Below are 23275 nucleotides of genomic sequence, written 5' to 3' on the forward strand. Positions count from 1 at the left end.
AGCTTTATTCAGATTTTAAAATAAAAATCACAGTACATTGTTTAATGCTCTAAACATCTGCAAATGAGAATTCAGTGAAGTAATTAAAATTCTTAATTAGATGCACCTTGCAGCTGCCGTTAGTCTTAATTGGCAATAATGCAGCTACATTTTGTTCTGACACATATCTTCAGAAGAGTTAGAGAACTGAAGGAAGGCAAGAGGAAAATGTTCCCACACAGTTCAAGATAGTTCGCACAAAGAGGATCCCATGGCAACAAACAGCGAGGCCCACAGTTGGCTCTGTAGGATCCAGGAATAGACAATGCTTCACCTCAGATTCAAACAAACACTTCCTTTCCTGGATCTGATCATTTCATTTGAAATGAAAGCACTTTAAATCATCTCTTGAAATAGGATTGAAGTGGTCAAATGTTCACCTGTGTCCTCCAGATGCTTTTCAAAGCTTCTAGATGCCCTCTGCAGCCCATGTCAAGGTAATAATCATAACTCCTTCTCTGTGTACAGTAACAAACTGACTTGCAGAACATTTCAAAGAGAGGACGTGATTTTTGTACCATATGGAGCTGGACAGCACGTTGGCAACTGGTTAATTTCAACCTGTCATTTTATAGACAAGGAAACTGAGGCCAAGAGAAATTAAAGTGATTCCCTTGGGTAATTATGGCTACTTAGGAGTAGAATTTAGACTCAAATCTAGGATTGGAGCCTACGGTCAAGACGTTTACTTTTAAATTTTGCTTGAAGCAATTACATTTACACTTGTTACTTGTGCCCCCCTCCCGGTCTGCTTGAGGTCTGTTCACATTCAACTGGGTCAACTAGAGGACTGTGATGGAAGGTATAGAAAATATAGATCACTCACGTTGAAAGGAGGGGAATATATTTCCTCTTCACCTCTAATCTTCAGTTTACGCTGAATTATAGCATGTGGGGAAGAAGCAGAGGGAAGAAAAACACTGGCACAGAAGATGTGAACATGGGTGAGTTAGCTTCAAAGAAACCTTGTAAGACTTGCCTACCGACTTTAACCACATTTTCCCTCTGCTTAGGTTGGAAATTTCAGTGTACTGCTCCTTTTTTCGAAATACAGATTTACCTCCCTGTCTAGTCTCCCTGCCTGCTGTTATTCTCACCTGCGCGCTTAGTTTGTATTCGTTTAGCTCACATTTTACCTAATTTTTAAAGTGTTTTCTTTATCTTGATGCGTGTTTTACTCCCCAAATTAAAACAGTTCTGAAGGGCCAAGGCTACTTTACCTATTCATTCTATTTTTGGTTTATCCGGTTAAGCCTGCCATTACAAAAGCTTGTGGGATACATTACAAAATGGGTTAAGGTTTTTAAGTACATGGGCTGCCGGTGTTGAATGGGAAAGGTTGCAGGGTGGGGAGAGGGAGAGAAGTAACTAGAAAAGCGGCTCTCTGCCTTTTAATCATCCAGCCTACTCAGCTGCCGGAAACTAACACTGTTGCTGCAGTGTAAACATTAACATTTTTTTAGGGTCTTGCTACTCCAAATGTGGTCCACAGCCCAGCAACATTATTATGGGCCACGGGCGAGCTTATTAGAAACGCAGGGTCTCAGGCCTCACTCCAGATGTACCGAATCCGAATCTGCATTTTAACAAGACACCCAGGTGATGGTGTGTACATCAAAGTTTGAGAATCACGGAATCACATGTGAGTGTTATACTATCCCAATGTAAATGGTTAAGGACCTTAAATTGAGCAAATAACCTAATGTATTTACCCGTACCTACTTTGACCCTCTTTCTTCATCACAAATTCATCTCAGAAACCAGCAGCGAACTCTTTTGCAGGGAACTCAATTACGCGGTGGATGGGAGGAGGATCCTCTTCAATACCCTCCCCTCCGCTCCTCCTCCCACTCCCCACCCCCACCCCGCACTCCCAGAGAGCCTTCCACAGGCACCCTTCTCCCAAGCCCCACTCACTTAGGGAAGATTTTGCTCCTCCCCCAAACTGAAAGCGCGGCTGTGAGGAGGGTTACTGCTTGAAGGACTCACAGTTTGCATATCAATACAGACAGAAGCACTTTTGCAAAACTGCCCTTTAGAAACAATTATCATCTTAGCACCTGAGGTTTGTTTGGAGCAGCCCCCGCACCCCTTCTCTCTTGTAATCCATCTTAAAGTGATACGGAGAATGGGGGCGTTGGGGAGACAGTGATGGGGGTGGGAGGGTCGCGCGCAATAATCTGCTTCAAAGAGAAGAGATGAAAAGGAGGTTATCAAGAGTGTGTCGGCTTAGGCATCACTCTCTGTATCTTTCTGCTTCCTAGAGAAATGGAACCATAATTCTAAGGTGGCTAAGGCAAGACTGTATAAGCATCCAAATTTGCCAGTCTGCTTTTGCCTGGAAGAACAGATTTCCGTTATTTGAAGCCTCCCAGGGTCCTTTCCAAAAGATTCCCAGGCTACCTTCCTTCCACTTCGGTCTTCTGAGAACTCAAACTCGCAAAGCGGTGGCTGTCTGTGGATTGGCTAGTACTAAAATATCCATTGGGTGGCAGTAATACTATCCTCTTTATGACTTGCAGCAAACCAGAGAATGCATTCAATCAAATGAACCGATCTTGTAGAAACACTGGAATCATTTATGCATTGCAGTTTCTCTTTCTTGTTTTCGCTCCTTCTTCCCTGGGATATTTTGAGTAGATTGTGGCTATTAATCAAGATCTCGTGCTATTCGTGTTTTGCTTGTCGTTTTCGCTCAGGATTAGCATCATTCAAGGCAAACGCAAAGCTGCTTTTCCCACCCCCCCACCCCCGACTCTTTTTTGAAAAATCATTTTTGGGGGCTGCTGAGGAGAGCTAGGACCCAGGAGACACCTTCCCAAACAGCAGGGGTTGTGTGCTTTCACATAGCAGTACTGTACAAGGAAAACCCCGTCGGATCTGTTATTGCGGGATACTTGTGAAATATACATAGGATTCTTTCTTATGGCTGCATCCCGGATCTGGAAATTTTACTTGGGGACCAGGAGGATTTGAAAGGCTGCATGTACTCAGAAGATTTGCAAGCAACACTCCAATTCTTGTCATAGAGCTCACAGACTTCTCACTTATCGGCTTTTTTCCTTCCTTATTTTTTAAGAATTATTCTTATTTTCCCCCCTCTTTTTCTGCTCTCTCCTCTCTCAGTCTCTCCTTTTCTATCTGCCTCTTCATTTTTCTCCTAGTCTGTTTTTTTTTTTTTTTTTTCCTGCTCTGCACCTGGATTGTATCTTCAGCAAACAATCGGGCACTTTGAGAACTAACTGGAGACAGTCTTGTAGGGAAGATCTGTATGGAATTATCTGCTTTTATGGTGAACTTGGCATTTGTGAATGGGAATTTTGCTCACAATATTAATTGCTAGCAAAAACAAGAAAAAGAACACAGGAGTAAAACGTGGATTTTTCTGAATACGCATTGTGATGACCAGCAATTACCTTACCAACTAATATCCAGAGGAGAATAATTTGGAAGACTGTTGTGGGTAAGGTCATTTTATATATGCAAACCCATCAGTGGCATGAGCAAACTTGGGCATTTGTAATGGGAATGGGTGACTTGAATGATTGCTGCATCGCATTGATGGCTGTGATGTGGCCGTTATTGGCACTGAATGGAATAACTGCAGTTGGGTGTGTTGATATGTGTGTGTGTGTGTGTGTGTGTATGTGTGTGTGTGCGTGTGTGTGTATATGTATGTGTGCCCGTATTCTGAGTGCAATTGAAAATCAAAGTATCACTCTCTCCCCCAATTATTTTGATATGGAAGAGTGTCTTGAATTAATTCTGGGTAGACACTCTTTGTTTGAATGTAATATTTGTGGCCCCTGCGTTCTGGAAGGGGTAGCAGCAGTAAAAGAAACACTTAGTGAAGAGCCCCATTTAAAATGAAACGAGCTACTCTCTATGCATTAAAAGAAATATGTTTTCAACTCAGTGCAGCATTCTGCTGCATTTCACAGCCGCAATGGGACCAGGGACATCCCACTTGTCAAGTTCTTAAACTTTAAGGTGATAATCATCGTTAATTGTTCTCTAGGTTGTGGTTACTGGAGATTATTAAGCGCCCTGGGCTACTTTTTTATCTACTGGATTATCACTCAGAGTGAAAAAAGGAAAAGAAAAGAAAAAGCTAAAAATGATGGCTAACATAGAGAAGAATAAGGCAACATTATCTTAAATATCACCACAGTGCTTTCTTTCTCAAGTTCAATTGCCCAATAATATAATTATTTACCCAATATCCTAAATAGCTGAAGCTGAGACCCACGTGCAGGGGAGTCGAAGGTCTGAAAGCAGAGACCGTCCTTTTATTGCAATGCAGCCAGCTTGGGAAATGCAGGCAATTAATTACATACTTCCCCTAACCTTAAGTTGAAGATGTGTCCTGTCTGCTACATCTATTTTACCCTTTCGGTAAAAAGTTAGAGACTGGAACACTAAGGATGTTTAAGCATATTCTGCCTGGGAAATGGGATAAAGAAATCAATATTGATGACGTGGTTCAGTGCACTGTACTGCAATGCTAAAGTTCCATATTCAGTGCCTGTGATGAGAGAATGGAGCATTTACATATGTTATAAATCTCACCTGGTAGATTGATCCAAAGGGGAGGGGAGAAGATATGTGGATATGTAGGAAGATGGATGGAAGTCGTGCATAATCGGTGATTATGTAACTTCATTACATCAGCGAGTTTCAGTCAACGATAGTGAGATGAGATGATTGTATAGAGAGAGGCTCCATCACCCTGTTAACTTTTGAAGGCTTGTAACAGCTAACAGAGGAGGAGGGCAGAGAGAGATTAGCTCCAAGGGTCCTGTAAACCTTGATCTCTATGGCAAATTTTGCACGAGTTTTCTCATAGTGAGTTTCGGAGGGACATCAGATCATATAAGCTTTAGGGCTGGACAGGACCAATTTTAGCCACACCCGTGGAGAGTCAAAATGAGTCTGCGATGTTTCAGAAGTGCCCCATTGAATAACTGGGACTGATGATTCCAGCCAAGGTCATAGTTCTTTACCCTAGGATTGAAAGATATGACCCTAACTGAATGGAAAGTTAAATTCATTGAAATGAAGACTGTGAACGGAATGAATATTTAGGGTCCTTTCTTGCATTTTTCCTGGTAGAGCTTGATGCAGATTTCAGCCTGGTGGTTCCCTCATAAAAATGATGATTGCTTCCACAGCGTGTCAGAAATGACTGTTTTGTCCCTTTATCTTAACCATGACAATCTCTTTCTGGGCCATTTTAACCTTCTGGGAAAAGAGAAGTAAAAGCATTCAAAGGTAACAGTACCCTGTTAAATTACAAATTAAATGGCATTGGATTCATTATTAACACAAATCCCAGAAAAAAAGAGCAATCCATGTTCAAGTTTCACTTATTGAATGGCTTAAAAGACAGGTTGCAGCTGCCAAAGACTTTTACCATCAGATGAGATAAATGTACTGTGCTCACTGTGCAGAGAAGGGAATACTGCAGAATAAAATGTCATTTTCCCTAATGTTTTATCTGGAGTTGTGATTTTTTTAAAGAAGATACACATCAGGTCCTTTTGGCCTTCTACTGTTTTAGGATCTGTTTTCTCCTCAATAGATCACATATTCACAAAAAATGAAACTTCTGAAATCCTAACCCTGTTCAGTTGAATCACCTTATTATCTAGTTGTGCTATTTCCTATTTCTCTTTACATTTATTTTACAAAGAAGGCTAAACGACTTTTCTATCAGGGAGATGAGATGATTTTTTTCTGTTTTTCTTTTATTTCTCATATTCCATTTCCTTCCAGTCCTAAGGAGTAAGATGCAGAATCTAGACACCCTCTAAGTAACTTTGAAAAGATTTGCTGACCCTGAGTCAGAATGGTGGGATTGGGGAATGAAATTCTAAGGTCTGATATTTGAGGTGACTTTCATACTTCTTCAGGACATGCACAAACATTGATGTATTGTGCCAGTGGATTGGGAGGTTTGGCGTTCATATTGTGTAGGAAATTGAATGTGAATTTAACTCCTGATTCCTTCCTTCAGGGGTCAGGGTAACACAACAGCTGCTTCCAGGCTGTTGGTTTCCAACTAATGTGCACAAATATAGTCTGTAATGATTTTTCCTACTCCTTCTTTCAATATTTTATAAATGACTTCCTCAGTTGTTTTCTGACGTAAGCCACACATATGTTACCAAGCAGGGCATAGGTTTTCTAAGCTCAGTAGGAGATGGAAATAATAGCAGGATGGAAAAAGATTCTGTACAAAAAGACACTGGTTGTGAAGCAAATATACATATGTAATTGCTAACTCCTTACTTGAAGACTGCATATACTTCTATTAGGAAAGATAGTTTCAATCATGTTAATGGCACTTTATAAGCTGTTACTTTCTTTAGGAAGATTATGTAACTAAGGCAGGTTATGGCATTTTTCTTAAGTATCCTACAAATCAGTAATAAAAAGCTTTGTCTAATAGGAAAGCATTTAAACATGATGGCAGTGGGTAATTTGAAATGTAACATCTATTTTCTATTTTATTTCCATTTTGTCAGCCGCAGTCATGTAGTTAGGTTAGAAAATATTTGGGAAAAAAAGAAATACCATTTATGAATATGAAAGCTATCAGTTTTGTTTCCTGACCAGTTGCTTCAGCAAAGTAAGGAGATTTAGCAGATAAGTAATCACGGTATTCCTAAAACTAGAGAAAATTTTAAATTGAATTTTCATTATGTTTGCAACATATGTGAACAAATCAGTATTACTTTTAAAATGGCTATTAGATAAAACATTTTAAAGAACAGTTGAACTTTGAAGATTTATATTTCAGAATTTGTTAGTTTGTTACACACTGAAATGTTTGGGATGTACTTTGACTTACAACAGATATGATGTTTGGTGTTTGGCAAATCTTGTGTTTTTATAAAGCAGACTACTCTATAATTTGTAGCAACAAAACAAGTGTTGATTATTGAGATTTAAAAGTAGCAAGTTTTCTGGCGATGCTCAAGTTATAAAGCATAATTATAATTGTACCGGTTGGGCAGCTATAGGTAAGGTCGCGTCAGCCTTTTTATTACTAAATTCCAACCCTATTTCCATTAGGTTTATCGGGAATCTCAAAGAGGAGAGTCCAGTTCTGTGAGACATCAAGACATTGTAGAATTCCGGGCTGAGTCAGAGGGCTCGAAACTGTACTTCCGGCTCTGTCAATTACTAGCCTTGTGACCTCTGACACCACATTTGATTTCTCAGTGTTCCAGAGAATCATTTTTTAAAAAAATAAATAGTTGCACATTGCTCTACAGAAAGGAGATAATATGTGTCTAAGTACTTACCACCATCCTATGCCTTAGAAATATATGGAATTATTATTATTAAGGATTCCCTTAAGTCTTATTAATTTAGCTGTGCATGTTTTTTACACCCTTATTGTAAATCTGAATAGGTGCTTTCTAGTAGCAATTACAGTTAGCTGTACATAATACTGTTCAGTGATTAACCAACAAAGACAAATTAAAAGCTTTGTTGGTTAACTTTCACTCAGTACTCAGTTTTTTCCAGAAGTACTCATATGGGAATATAGTTGTCTTAAGTAATTAAAAAAATAGTTGCTTTTGAATAACATTCAAACAGTGGTAACTAAGGGTTTTATGTGTGAGAGTGTTTTCTGCAGATTGCTTTTTAAAAAATGCTTCTGAGTACTTAGGAGTTTCTGTTTCTGCTACCAAGAGCACACAAACAAATGTACACAAACTTGATGCTACTTCACAGACTGAGTACATTGACCAGAAAGTGACTCTTGTCTTTCAGTATATTAACAAAAGCATAATGAGTTTGAATACCAAGTGTAATAGAGAAAATGAGAATATAAAGATACCCGGTCTGTTTGGAATTTTCTAGTTGTAATAATTACTAACTTTCTTTAGGGGGAGGCAATCCCCCATGTGTCACTACTAAAACTGCATCTCTTTAATGTTCTTGTATCTTAACAGAATGATATTTACATATATGCAAAGAGGATAGTTTAGTGATATGAGCTTCCATGTATGTTTTTCAGTGACTGAATAATCAGGTTACAGAGTAAGTTTTTATATTTTGGTTAAAATAGAATTGGAAAGTGCAAAATTAACCCTGTAATAAATTAGTAGTCCTGGGCTTAAAATAAAGAATTTTCATGTTGTAGAGCAACCTCCTCTTCGTAACTTCCCAGGGTCTTGCTTTTCTTTTCAAGGATTCCCAATATATTTTTGTTGTTTCAGATGAATTTCATTATGCATGTTTATCTGACTTCATTGATGCCTATTAATAGCAAGCATTTTCTTGGTTTCCTATATTTAAAAAATGCATATCCTTTATGTCTTATGGCAATACTTTAGATTTGCTCTGGCAGATTTATAAAAGAATATTGTATGAATGTAGACAGGCTTGTTTATTTGACAAATTCAGCTAATCACCTTCCAAATATGCTTTTAATTTTCACCCAGAAAATGCCACCCTGGAGTGTCTTATACTGCATATAACATTCTATTACAGTCCAACCACATGGCTCAGTGGACATACTTATCCATTAAGTATGCTTATCCTGACCATTGGTTTACCAGGAAAGATCCTTAATTGACATGCTTTTTGGTATCCTTGTGTAGACACAATATTCAGGTGCCCAAACTCTAAAACTCCTGTCTTTTAGCTACAGAGAAGGGATGACTAGGTGGCTTGATGTTGCTTTCTTATCACATGATCTGAAAATCCCAGGCACTGAACTGTGAATAAAGCAAAGGGAGAAAGGAAAGAAAGAGAACTAAAAGAAAATTTTACTTCTGAAAATTTTGCTCTTTCCCATTTTAATATCACAATATTAAAAGCAATCTTTTTCATCACAAGCTATTCAAATGGTTTGTTATAGTTACTATGCTCATATATATCAAATACGATAAATGGCACTAAATGAGCTGCTTTGTTCTTACAGGAGCTACACCTCTATGAACATAAATTTAAGAGTTAAACTAGATTGTACGTTGTAACACTACGTCAGGATATTGTGTGTAGAATTTGGACTTACTGAAAAATTGAAATGGATTGTGGATTGTAATCATATAATTATAGACTTTTACTCTTTCGATGTTTATTAGGCATCTTATACTTTATTTGAATTATAATTATAATAAATCAGCATATGGATAATCATAAAATTATTCATAGTAGTTTATCTTCTTATGACCTAATCAAAACGAGTTACCTTATCGATGTTTTAGATTAATATGTATGACTTGGTATAGTGATCTTCATCATTTTCTGGTGCAAAGTTCCCTTTTTAATTAAAAAAATTCACTGGAAGTCCACTTAATCATAGTTATACTTTCAGTATCCATTAATTGAGAAAATGCATGATAATAATAGTAAATTATTATGAATATAATAACTCTTTAAAAATGAATTTATGTATAGTCACAACAGAGTCTACTTATATCTTTGAAATGCATGGTTTATTCTATCTACATAGAAAGTTTGGTGTTTATATAGATTCTAGATTCCTTGGAGTAACTCCTGCAGCTGTAGTAAATAAAAGGTCCATATGTCTAGAGGCAAAATACTTGCATTACATATACATATTAATCGTGTTCATCTTACAGAGAAAATGAAAGGTAAGTGCGTATGGTGGTGGTTTGTGGATCAAAGGAGTTGAATTTCGGTATAGATGGACTTAAGAGTATATAATTTTCTGAGGATGTACATTTAGGGTTCCAAAATATTCCCATTCGAGTTTTAGGATTCAACAGTTGTAATTTAAAATTGGTTGATTTTGGAAAATAATTGCTTTTTTAAAAAATAAACATTGTTTTTATTGTAGCCAAAATAAAAATGAATTATTATAAAAGCCAAAGGTGATCAAAATCTCATAAAAACCTAATAGAATTATATGCATTATAGGAGTAAGGGATGCCCCATTATGTGATTTTAAACAAGGAATTTGCGAACCAGAGAAATGAAGTGAAGTTTCCAAGATCTTACAATTTGTTGGCTCTCTCATGATGCATGATTTCAGTTCCTTGATATAAGCACTCAGCTGGGTATTTTAGTTATATAGCAATATGTCCTGGCATACAGCAGTATTTTTTATTAGTACAGCTAATGTTGGCATATCGAATCTTTTGGCCTCTAGCTTACTTTACCGATTTGTGATCAGTCGTCTGACTTCTGCACTCAGAATCTGTGGACTTTATTTTTCCTTTACGCACACCTGATTTTTGACCTCATTTGATCCCTGGAGACACAATACAAAGGAGAGTTGAGAACATAGGTCAATGGTGGGTCTTCTTGTCTTTTCCATACTGTCCTTTTTCCCATTAGCTTTGTATCTTTCCACCTGCAGGGAATTGCTCTTCTTTGGAGCCTCTCCACTTTCTGGACTTTCCTGAACATCCCTGGCCATCTTTGTCTCAGTGCTGCATGCTACCTTCTTGCTTCCAGGGGATTCCACTAAGGGGTCCTATCAAAATATCTTCTAGCTACACTTTATCCCACTTTGACGATATTGAATTTCATATTTCATTTCTTCATCAACAGGGTCAGTCTGCTTACATAAACAATAGTGAACCAATTTTGGAATAATGAAGACAGTAATATTTTATCAAGTTTGCCAAGCTACAATCATATAACTACTACTAAACGAACAAGATACAGCTGGTGTGTGTGTATCCTCATATCCTAATGACTGCATTAATATGTGTATCCACACACATACATGATTTTTGTTGAAATGTTTGACAAATGAATCATCGTTAATATGCTAAAGAGGAAAGTTTGGAATAACAGGCTTTATCCCTTTGTATTATAATAGTGACATTTCTAGAAAAGATGCCATTAACTTCTGACCCCGAAAAATAGCTTGAATGGACTGCATTTTAGATGATAAGGTGGAGACAGGGCTGTGGAGGACATACTTTTGTTCAGGCTGAATCCTGCAGTGCCCTCTAGAGTTACTGGGTAGGGAGCTGGTAGCATACCTGTATGAAGAAATGACGCTGGCTATGAACGCTATGATGCTTACAACCTCTCTGCCAACTTTATTTCAGAAGAGACACAGTCAGGAGAGCTAAATACAGTGGTAAAAATGGAAAAACTGAGAGAGTTAGAATGGTATCAAGTATTTTGTGTAAACAAAGCTTCATGTGGCCAAGGGAGAAAATTTGAATGTAACAAATGGATCTGGCAGCTCTCAGTGTTTGGTTTTTGGATACCCCTATTAAAGCTCCTAATTGTTCTCACCATGACAGAACTCCTGAATGGTACTCAAGAGGCACCCATCTCCACAGTGTGCAGAGTAAATGCATTCAAGGGGTCTCTAGGGGTTTTTGACTCTGCTGTTTTTTCTTGTCGGGGTTCTCCTACAGGGCCCTTAATAACACAGCCACAGAGCAAGCCGCTTATGTCAGTGGGTGTGCTCTTCTCAATGAGTGAATGGTTTAGCTTAGCTCTAGGAGGCAAGTGCCTGCTGGTCTTGTATTTCCAGGGCCCAACATTGTGCACAGCACATAGTAGGTCATCAGTAAATCATTACACAAGCAAACGCTTAAACACTTACGGATAACAGGTCAGTTTTAGATCTGTGTTCTCCAAAACTCATGCTACATTATACGTAGAGACAAAAGCTTCTGATTTAAAAAAGTGAAAAAAGGAAAATTGAGTAATAAAGGAGAGAGAATTAATATTAGGTAGTTTAAAACCTACAAATGGACTGAAGGAGAAGAAATCACCTGCCTGCCTGTCTCCCTCCCTCCCTTCCTTCCTTCCTTCCCTCCCTCCCTCCCTCCCTCCCTCCCCTTCTTCTTCCTTTCCTCCCCCTTCCTTCCACCTCTATCATAGGTATTTAAGTGCCTTCACTGTTCAAGGGGATGCAAGAGGGACTGCAAAGGTCCCTCCCTACAGAGATGACTGATGTCATGTGTCTGGGCCCAAAAATGGTTTAGTTAGGGATATGACTACTAAACAAAATCACATATACCGACATCCCTTGGTATCCATGGGGATTGGTTCCAGGACCCCTTGTGGACATCAAAATCCACAGATGCTCGAGTCCCTAATATAAAATGGTCTCGTATTTGCATATGACCTATGTGCATCCTCCTGTATAAATTATCTGAAGATTACTTATACTTAATACAGTGTAAATGCTACGTAAATAGTTGTTACATTGTATTTTTATTTGTATTATTTTTAATTATTTTATTGTTCTTTTTAAATTGTTTTTAAAAAATATTCCTGATCCATGGTTGCTTGGATCCACAGATATGGAAGGCCACCTGTTATTATAATTCAAGATAGTCTACCATACATACTTCTAAGAGAGATGCCAAGTATGCTATGGGCTCAAGAAACGTTCAGGACACATGCACGTAGAGGGATTAGGTGAGGCTTGCTAAAGGAGGCAGCCTTTGTATTGGACTTTGAAGGAGTTAACATGGGTATGGAGATGTGACCTTCTAAATAGAGGGGAGATCAAAAATATACTGTAAGGAGGACCAAATGGAGCATGGTTAAGGAAGATCCAATGTTCTTGTTTCCCCAGAGAAGGGGGTATATGATATGAAATGTAAGAAGATAAGGCTGGAGCCCTGAGCCTTCACGTCTGGCAAGCAGGAGCCAATGGAATGGTATTGCATGAGCTTAAGGAAAACAGAACATTTCATGACCCGCTCAGATTTATGCTTTAGGAAGAAGGGGGATGAATTAAGAGTGTGTATCTCCAGGTTACCATTGATTTCAAGTTGTGTGAATTTCCCAGTGACTCCTGAGTTTCACGCTTATTCCAATTTTCTCATGTAGAACCCCAGGCCTCAAACAGGCATCACTGGCTCTCTTCATTTTCCTCTTTCTTTCTTCCTTTCAAAGAATAAACTGCTGGGTGCAGTGGCTTCACGCCTGTAATCCCAGCACTTTGGGAGGCGGAGGCAGGCGGATCACCTGAGGTCAGGAGTTCGAGACCAGCCTGACCAGCATGGTGAAACCCCGTCTCTACTAAAAATACAAAATTAGCCGGGCATGGTGGTACATGTCTGTAATCCCAGCTACTTAGGAGGCTGAGGCAGGAGAATTGCTTGAACCTGGGAGGCAGAGGCTGCAATGAGCCGAGATCACACCATTGCACTTAAGCCTGGGCAACAAGAGTGAAACTCTGTTCAAATAAATAAATAAATAAGCAAACAAACCACTGCTACCAGTGCTGGATAAATACAGAAGCCAGAGTTTAACATTAGCTTTTGCTTTTTTCAAGCAGAAGGCAAGATTCTGTAATGGGGCTGATCCATTCAAACTATCCTTGCTTGGTAGTATTAGAAAGTTGCCACACACTGTAGCAACAATGCTAAGATTTAAGTGTAACTCTTTAATGAGTACACTGGATAATGTTTAAAGTTTATTTCTTTACTGTGATGGCAACAGCAAAGTGACTCTAAAGTGACAATTCATCTGGAAGAAAGAAGTTGAAGGAAGCAACTGGGAAAAAAGAAAAAAGGAAAGTGCTTTATATAATGTAATGCCAAGGTGGAAATATAGATTTCAAAATGGTTTTATAGTAAGATCATATGGAATAAGAATATTGCTTTCGAGTAGAATGTACATTCAGTAATAAGATAATAGGATTTATTTCTAACAAGTGTGAACTCTTTTGCTAACTACCAATAATTATAACAATTTTGAATTGTAGCTGGAAATTGGAAAGTGAGCCTCCTAGTAATAAAAAATCCCCATGCTAGTTTAGTTTAAATTATTTTTCTTATCAAATACTTTATCTACACTTCTAATAAGTGGAAGAAAAGAAACCAGTAGGTATAGTTTTTTTTCCCATACTTTATCTGATCACTCTATATTGGAAGATGTAGTAAGCTGGAAAATAGCCAAATGTTGAAGACAAAATGAGAAAAAATGCAATTTACTTAGGCACAAACTAAATGTTATGTACATCATCCTTAGGATTCAGGTGAAAGAACAAGTCTCACAGTCTAGCTGTTGTCAAAACTCACTCCCCTATCCCTGAGGATCCTGATTCGGTGTTTGGAATGCAGTATAGAAATTTGTAGGTTTTTTTTTTTTTTTTTTTGAGATGGAGTTTCGCTCTTTTTTGCCCAGGCTGGAGTGCAATGGTGCAATCTTGGCTCACTGCAACCTCTGCCTCCCGGGTTCAAGCAAATCTCCTCCCTCAGCCTCCCGAGTAGCTGGGATTACAGGTGTGCGCCACCACACCCGGCTAATTTTGTATTTTTAGTAGAGACGGGGTTTCACCATGTCGGCCAGGCTGGTCTCAAACTCCTGACTTCAGGAGATCCACCCACCTTGGCCTCCCAAAGTGCTGGGATTACAGGCATGAGCCACTGCACCCAGCCGAGAAATTCGTACTTTCAAAAACATTTGAGGGCCAGGCATGGTGGCTCATGCCTGTAACCCCAGCACTTTGGGAGGCCGAGGCAAGGGAAACAGCCTGAGTTCAGCAGTTCAAGACCAGCCTGGCCAACATGGAGAAATCCCGTCTCTACTAAAAATACAAAAATTAGCTGGGCACATTGGCAGGTGCTTGTGATCCCAGCCAGCTACTCGGGAGGCTGAGGCAGGAGAATCGCTTGAACCTGGGAGGTGGAGGTTGCAGTGAGCCGAGATTGCACCATGCACCATTGCACTCCAGCCTGGGTGACAGAGCGAGACTCCATCTCAAAAAAAAAAAAAAAAAATTGAGGTCAGTAGGATCACCAAGATGTTCCTTGGGAGGGCTTCAGCAGAAACCTCTCAGTCTCTGTCAGTATTACTTTCCTCCTGGCGTCATAAGTTACAATGGATATTGGATGCTTTCTTGATATTTTCCAAAGTGCCCCTCCAACTCAGCTTCAACTTTCAAGTAATAAGTCATTTCCAACCACAATGGCACAGGGTAGGCCCCTACTATGCTGAAATCCTCACACTGCCACTGTCTCAGTTGATTATCATGCAGCAATTGTGGCTCATTGTGGGTCCCTACTAACCACTGTCCTTCAGTCCTATTACGTGATCAGAATTGCCCCTTCCCATATGTATTTTAATGAACTCCTTCATGTGAGTGAATGAGAAATACTACTTGAGGGCCCTATCTGTTGTAAGAATGGTGCTTAACACAGGCTGTAGATGCTCAAGACAGTTCTTGCCATCTAAAGCTTATGGACCAGTGGGAAAGGCATATGTGTTCAATTGGGCTCCCTGGAAACAGACTCTGAGATGAAGAATTGCATACAAAAGTTTTAGTTGTTTCTGAGGCAGAGAAACTGACTGCAATGTGGTTGCAGCTGGGGCCCCAGCAGTTCCAATGAGAAGTTCTAAAGATTTGATGGTCCTTCAAAATTGTCTCACATTGAGTCAAGGGGGGTGGGGCTTTCTGTTTTCACGTCAGGCAGTGACTGGCGGGGGCCTGCCCCACAGGAAGGAGCATAATGTTGGGAAGACAGTTACTTGCAGCTGAGGGTAAATCCCAATGAGGGACTCAGCTGTGAGCCACCAATGGCAGGATGGGTATACAGGCCATTAAGAGGGGAATGAAAGTTATTTGGAGTCTCTGACAAGATCGTATTTTTTCTCTCACCCCTTGAGGCATGATGCAATAATACCATATGAAATTACTGAGGAAATGCTATGAAATCGTAAACATTTGTTTAAAGAGATAAAGAAACTAAATACAATTGAGTATAAGGCCTTGCTCTATGTAGTTTTGCTTCAGAGAATGTGATTTTCTCAGGAATGTAGTTCAAGTCACATTATAGTTACTCTGTTGTAAGTTACCAGGCCACAAATATCTAATGAGCACGTTCTGTGTGTCCTGGACTTCCATAGAGAGAGAGGAAAAAGTGGAAAATTCATGCCTGGAGAGTTTACATAGGACCTTTCTTTTTTCCCTCAGTGGTTCATGTGCCTGATTTTGAGTTTAAGGAGGGGATTTGGGGGTGGGGGTCAAGGAAGGGGCAAGGAAATGGAACAGAGTAGAGTGGGGCCAAGTTTTCTGAATTCCAAGGATAATAAGACAATTGTTTGGGTTGTACAGGACCAGGCTACAGAGGAATATTGAAAGTTGGCAGAAGGCACAGACTTGATGAACTGAGTGGTAGTGGAATAAGTTGAATGTAGATTTACTGGTACAGAACAGACAGTGAAAGCAGTGTTTCATTAGCATTAGCCAGTCTATGATTTGGACTGGAGGGGAACTAGTTTTGAATACGATGAATTTGAAATCATCGAAATAATATATCCTAGAGTTCAATTTTCACTGAAAGGAAGCATTTCATATAACACTATTCACTTTTATATTATGTGGAAATATTAATTTCCTTCCTTAATGCAAGGGAAGTGACATTACTTAGATTTTTAAAATGCTTTCTTCAACCCTAGTGAGGTAATAGGAGCACCTTCTATTTTTATCCTATAAAGATTTTCAATCAAGTTAAATACACTGACACTTAATTTTGCCAGTAATTTTTTAAAGTACTGGCTGTGTCCAAATGGGCAACCATTCATTAAATCATAGAAAAATTGAATAGGGATGAACTTAGTACATACCTTTACAGATATAAACATCTCTCGGCCAGGCACGGTGGCTCATGCCTGTAATCCCAGCACTTTGGGAGGCTGAGGTGGGCGGATCACGAGGTAAAGAGATCGAGACCATCCTGGCCAACATGGTGAAACCCTGTCTCTACTAAAAAAATACAATAATTAGCTGGGCGTGGTGGCGCGTGCCTGTAGTACCAGATACTCTAACTAGAGGCTGAGGCAGGAGAATTGCTTGAACCTGGGAGGCAGAGGTTGCAGTGAGCTGAGATCATGCCACTGCACTCTAGCCTGAGTGACAGAGCAAGACTCCATCTCAAAACAAAACAAAACAAAACAAAACATACAAGCAAACCAAAAATCTCTCAACTACCAAAAAATTATCCATTAACTGATATTCACTTTAATAAATAGCCACTTTGGCAATTTTTTCCCTCACTTGATCTAACATTGACTAGATGGTCAACTCAATTCAGTTCAACAAATACTTCCAGATGATCTACCTACTCCATGCTTAATTCAAGCACAAAGCTAGAATGAGGAATTTACTCATTGCCACAGCAACTGAGGATGCACATTGTTAAGCATCTTAAAAGATTTGTCTTAAAAAAAAATAGTAATCTTTGCTACCAGCACCTAGCTTGCTTTAAAAGCATTTGTTACATTCCTTCTCTGGCTTTGGCTTGATTTTTTTGGAATAATAATAATAAAAAAAAAAGTTGGCCAGGTATGGTGGTTCATGCCTGGAATCCCAGCACTTTGGGAGGCCAAGGTGACTGGATCACCTAAGGTCAGAAGTTCGAGACCAGCCTGGTCAACATGGTGAAACCCCGTCTCTACTAAAAATATAAAAATTAGCCAGACGTGGTGGCGCACGCCTGTAATCCCAGCTACTTGGGAGGCTGAGGCAGGAGAATCGCTTGAACCTGGGAGGCGGAGGTTACAGTGAGACAAAATTGCACCACTGCACTCCAGCCTGGGCAACAGAACGAGACTCCATCTCAAAAAAAAAAAAAAAAAGAAAGGTTCATGGTATTTTTAAAAGACCAAGAATTCAATCAAGGTGACACTCCTTTTCCATCACAATACTCTACTTGTGTGTATGGACCTATATATTTTATTGTTTCAAATACAAATTGTGAAGCTTATTAAGGAGAGTCCAACATTTCTATATATTCACTAGCTGTTTTTTTCATTAAATATAACTTCAAGCCTCCAGGCTCAAAAATTGTTCCATTTTTACTGATTGCATCATGCTATTTGTGCACAGCACACTTTTATTTTTGTCCGCATAGATTTGAAGCAATGGTTTTTTTACTCTGCCACACAATGCCACATCCCTGACAGTAGGTAAGTTATGTTCTTTTGCATTTTTTACTCAAGAGCTATGTAGGTGGTATGGGAGATGAGTGGCGGCTATTGGAACAGACTGTGCATCAGACGCTATTTAAACCTCATCTATATGTGCAAGTTAAGAGTTACTATTTCCTGTTTCCAAAGTGAAAATTAGTTTTAATTTCTTAAATTTGTAATCAGAGAAGATGTGGGTTATTGTTCTAAGCATCTTCTTTGGACTCTTCCAATGTTTTGGTAGCAAAGATTCAAATATTAGTAAGTCTAAATTCATCTTTTATTAATTTGGGTACTCCTGCTAGCCCAATCTTATTATTTTTAATATTAGTGTTAATGTTACTATTGGCTATGATTACAAAAGTATAAAAATAATATATTTAATAAAGCCTCATCATGTGGCTTCAGTCTAGTTTTGGGAACCTGAAAGATATTATGAAAATTAAAGGTTTAGTATTGCTTCACTGAATCATTACTTAAGTCAAAGATGTTAAGCAGACTTAGTTATTATAATTAAATCCTTTCCACTCCAAGAATTACAGTACCAGAAATGTGCAATTTGTATACACACAAATTTACTTTTTGAGACTATTGAAAGGTAATTGGAAATAATTTCATACCTGAGGACAGTCTCTTAGAAAACATATTTGTGTGAGTCCTTGTTTATTTGGATCATACTAGAGTTGTAGGCAACATATTTGTGTGACTAATATCATCACCATTGTCTCCATCATAATCATTATCAACAAGCTGGTATTAATTTTAAAAGTGTTCATTATACAATCAAAAAAGAACTATATAGGACAGGACCCTGACTATTGAATATAATGAGCTTGAACCAAGGATTATGTGGCTTGCGGAAATACTGTGAGGTAAATGAATTTTGCCTGTGACATACTTCTGTGTTCAGTTTCAGCAACTCCCACTTCATTTGAATCCCAAATGCTCACGTTAATAACTTTAGTTTCTGAATGCTAAGAGTATTCTGTCACAGAGAAGACTGTTTTCTTAAAAATATATGCTCCCAAGCTACCACTAGCTATGTATTTTTCTCATCAAATTTATTATTTTTAAATGTATTTCTTTGTGTCTTCCTAACTTTAGTATAAGGCTGAGAGGATATGACCTCATTTATCTGGTTCACCACATATCTTTGGTGCCCAGGAGAGTGCCTGTCACATTGTGCAATTTAGTTCAATAATTATCAAAGGAAGGAAAGAAAGGAAGAAGAAAGGGAGAAAGAAAGAAAAGAAAGAAGAATCTCCCGAGGTGTCCTGGTCTAAGCAAGATAATAGGAGAAAAGAGAGTTTGATTTAAAAACACACTAAGCCTAGCTTGGTAGATATATGACATTTGCATTGTAAAGGTTTTGTTCATGATGCAATGTTACTGGTATAGTAAAGTTAGCGTTTATTCCATCCCTCATGGGGATGGGTACAGGTATATCACATGCTCTAAATTGCCGGGTCTGTTGACAGAATGCCAGAATGCCAAGCTGATAGCTTAGAACCTATAGCCAAAGATTTTGGTTGCATCAATAATGCAGAAAGCGATGTCTTAAGGACCATTATTCTGACAGTATGTTTTTAAGGTGAGCAATGCCAAGATAGACTCAAGCCTACAGTTAGATGGCACTATATATTTTATAAATTACAAGGTGATAAAAGTTCTCATTGTTTTAGCTTCTTAGCTTTTTTCCCTACTTTTCCCTATATATAAGTATCCATTAAGAAGAAGCTTTAAAAAAAAACACTAATTTCATTTTTATCTCTTTCATAGTATCAATATACCTTCTCCCAATTGCAGAAGACATCATGTTATACTAGAATTCACATTTGGATCAAGGCAAGTGTGAGTTCCAATTTTGGCTTTGACATTTACTAGCTGTGTAACCTTGGATAGGTTACTTATGTTTCAGAGTTTCAGTTTCCAGATCTCTGGAGAGAAAAGAATACCTACCTTTAGGATTACTGGAAAAAGTAAAAATTGTATTTGTAGGCCAGGTGTGGTGGCTCATACCTGTAATCCCAGCACTTTGGGAGGCCGAGGCAGGTGGATCACGAGGTCAAGAGATCGAGACCATCCTGGCCAACATGGTGAAACCCTGTCTCTGCTAAAAATACAAAAATGTGCTGGGTGTGGTGGCACGCACCTGTAGTCCCAGCTACTTGGGAGGCTGAGGCAGGAGAATCACTTGAACCCGGGAGGCGGAGGTTGCAGTGAGCCGAGATTGCACCATTGCACTCCAGGTTGGCGACAGAGCGAGACTCAAAAAAAAAAAAAAAGGTATTTGTTAAGCATATCGTGCAGTGCTTGACAAATCATAGCTACATAATAAATGCTAATCCTTATTTTAATATTTTAACATGTTATATTAAAATATAACAGGAATATTCTTTAGTTTTCTCCCTGTACCCAATGGTCAATATTCTATCTTTATCATACTTGACCTGTGGGTAACAATTGCACAATGGATCAGTCCTTGTCCTTGTTTATTTGGATCATACTTGACTTGTGGGCAACACTTACACAATGGATCACTCCTCCTCAGTACATTTTCTTTACCTGGCTTTGGGGACAGCACAATCTCTTGGTTTAACTTTTTTGCTCCTTTTCATTCTTTGCTGGGAAAATGCTCCATGGTTTAACTCTTGGCTGTCTTCTCAGTCTACACTCACCCCTTAGTGATTTCATTCACTCACTCTCATGGCTATCAATATCCTTTTTGTCACCACCTCTTAAATTTATATCTCTACCTTGGTAACTTTTCTGATTTCCAAACACATATATCTAACCACTTATTTGACATCATCAGCTATTTGACATTTGTCACTTACTTTGTCCAAAACTAAACTTCTTTTTTCCCTCCCAAATCTACTTTGTTCGCAATTTTCCCATCTCGATTGATGTCAGTTTCATCCTTGTATTTGTTCAGACCCAAAACCTTGAAATCACTCATCATTTCTCTCCCTCTCTCACAAACCACATCCAGTCATCAAGCCTTGTTGGTACTATCTTTACCCAGATCTAGAATTTAACCACTTCTCATCACCTCTACTGCTATTATCCTGTGGAACCCTCCATCATCTCTTTTCTAAATTACTGCAAACCGCCAAACTGACTCTATGCCTCTGTTATTGTTTTCTACAGTCTGCTCTCAATGTAGCAGCTATGGTTGCCTTTTGAAAATGGACAGGTTGTGTCACTCTACTTTTCAAATCCCTGCAAAGGTTGCTGATTTTACTTGGAGTAAAAGTAAAGTTCTTATAATGGCCTAAGGAAATTCGCCTACATTACTTCCTTGATTTCATTTCCCCGACTCATTCTCTCTTTTCTAGCTCTCTCATTTCTCACCACTCTCAACTTGCTGTTCTTTGAAGGTGACAGGTAAGTTCTTGCCATAGGACCTTTTCACTGGCTGTTCTCTTTGTTTGGAGCATTATTTACCCAGAAGTCTCAAGGCTAACTTCCTCACTTCCATCATTTTTGGCTTACCTGTCATCTTCTCCATGAGACCTACCCCGACCACACCCTCTAAAATTTCAATACACTCACCTCCACACTCCTGATCTCCTTATCTGGTTCTACTTTCTAATTCTTTTAGGTACTTCTTACCATGTAACTTTTTTATAAGTTATTTATTATTCTTATTGATTATTGCTAGAGTTTAAGCTCCACAAGAGCAAAGATCTTTGTCCTTTTAGTTCACTGAAGTATCCCAAGCACTGAGAATGCTATATGTAAATTTGGTAAAATAAATATTGTTGTAAAATAAAGATAATTTTCTTACCTAGTGTTACTATTGTGAAGGTTTAAATAAGATAATGCAGTTAGAGCATTTTTTCACAGGGCCTGACATAAATTAAGGGCTTAATAAATGGTCGCCATTATGAAGTGTCTCATGGCGTAAACACACATGGTATACACCAAAAATCAAAAGTATTACAGCATGAACCCTTTTTCTCACATTGAAGTTTTACCAATACCACAGGCATATAACATCTTCTCTAGGTATACACAAGCATATCTTATTGTTTCATGCTCATCTAGTAAAGATAAAGATATGCTAGTATTCAGCAGTAGCTGACAGTTCACATATGTCAGTGAAATAAATTGACACTGTTCTTTTTTACTTTATACCAATTAAACTTCATATAATTTAAAAAGTTGGTGACAAATATTCTCTAATAAGGATAATTTTAAAAATATCACAATAAGATGATATTCTCTAATAAGGATAATTTTTAAAATATCACAATAAGATGATTTATAAGATTCCTGAGAGCTCCCTAAGAATTAAAGAGCTAACAAAAAAATGATATTCCCATTATGCATTTTAATGAACAACCAATTTTCTTCTTTTTGTAGATTTCAATGACAACTTGGAGTGTTCAACATGTTTAACATTTTTGATTCTTTTCCATGTTTTATAAATAGAAAAAAATAAAAATGATTGTAATGAGGTATTCTTATGTGCATCACAAATGTAGGTTTTAGTGTGCGGGATTCAATAGAAAATAAATACTTTCTTTTTCCATCTTCATTTGTGAAAATACTGAAAAATAGTTATAACGGAAAGTCCTTTGTAAATCAAAACAAAAAGTATTATTTCTGAATACTGAATAGATGTTCTCATCTTGTCTATTGCCTGATCATCTAGTTGCTTAGTCTAATCAAATACATTTATTCTTCTATGTTTCATTCGCATAGCTTAGTCTTTTCCAGAGAATTTACAAATGTTTTACTGCATGCCAAACCTTGGGTAATTAAAGTCGACGACAGAATGTGCCCATAGTTTATTCTGTAGATCTGACTGTAGATGCAGAGGCTTACATTACATTTGGGGTGAATGATAAGCTTATATTATTTTCTTCTTCTACTAAAAATATTTTAAAGATATAGATTCTAGAATTCACTAAACAGGTAATTTGTGAATAAATATATTGCCATTTTTTAAAATTGCTCTTTCGTTCTCTCATATGTTCATCATGCAGCTTAATTTCCTTTCTCCATGTTTGGGATGGTCAGGTAGTCACCACTTCCCACTAAAGTTCGTTAATTTTTCAACCACCAGAAAAAAACGTGAGGAATGAAAGAAGGAGAGGAAAAGAGAAGAATGGCAAACTCCACGTAATTGCCTGAATGCTACCTTAGATCTAAATGTTGTAAGTTTTCCTCTAACATTTTAGAAAGAATCACTTTTTTTCAAGCATTTTTATTGCCACTCGTGCCTACTTTACTTTGTTACTCCTCTGCTGCTTGTGGGTGGATGGAATTTGACTATTTCAGAATAGTTACTGGTGGGTGGGTTCAAGAATCTCTAGTGGGTTGAGGAAAAAGCCATGTTTATATA

At 38.2% G+C, this 23275-nt stretch overlaps 1 protein-coding gene across 1 annotated transcript in view; it reads left to right on the top strand.

The window, feature by feature from the left end:
* The first annotated feature begins 2381 nt into the window (after positions 1-2381).
* IL1RAPL1 (interleukin 1 receptor accessory protein like 1) overlaps positions 2382-23275 on the top strand; it is a 1371738-nt gene continuing 1350844 nt past the window's right edge. The window contains exon 1 of the mRNA XM_008959191.5: positions 2382-3502. The gene's annotated coding sequence lies outside the window, so the exon portion shown is untranslated. The remainder of the gene's footprint in view (positions 3503-23275) is intronic.

The sequence above is a fragment of the Pan paniscus genome, chromosome X, assembly GCF_029289425.2.
Source record: "Pan paniscus chromosome X, NHGRI_mPanPan1-v2.0_pri, whole genome shotgun sequence".
Classification (NCBI taxonomy): Eukaryota; Metazoa; Chordata; class Mammalia; order Primates; family Hominidae; genus Pan; species Pan paniscus.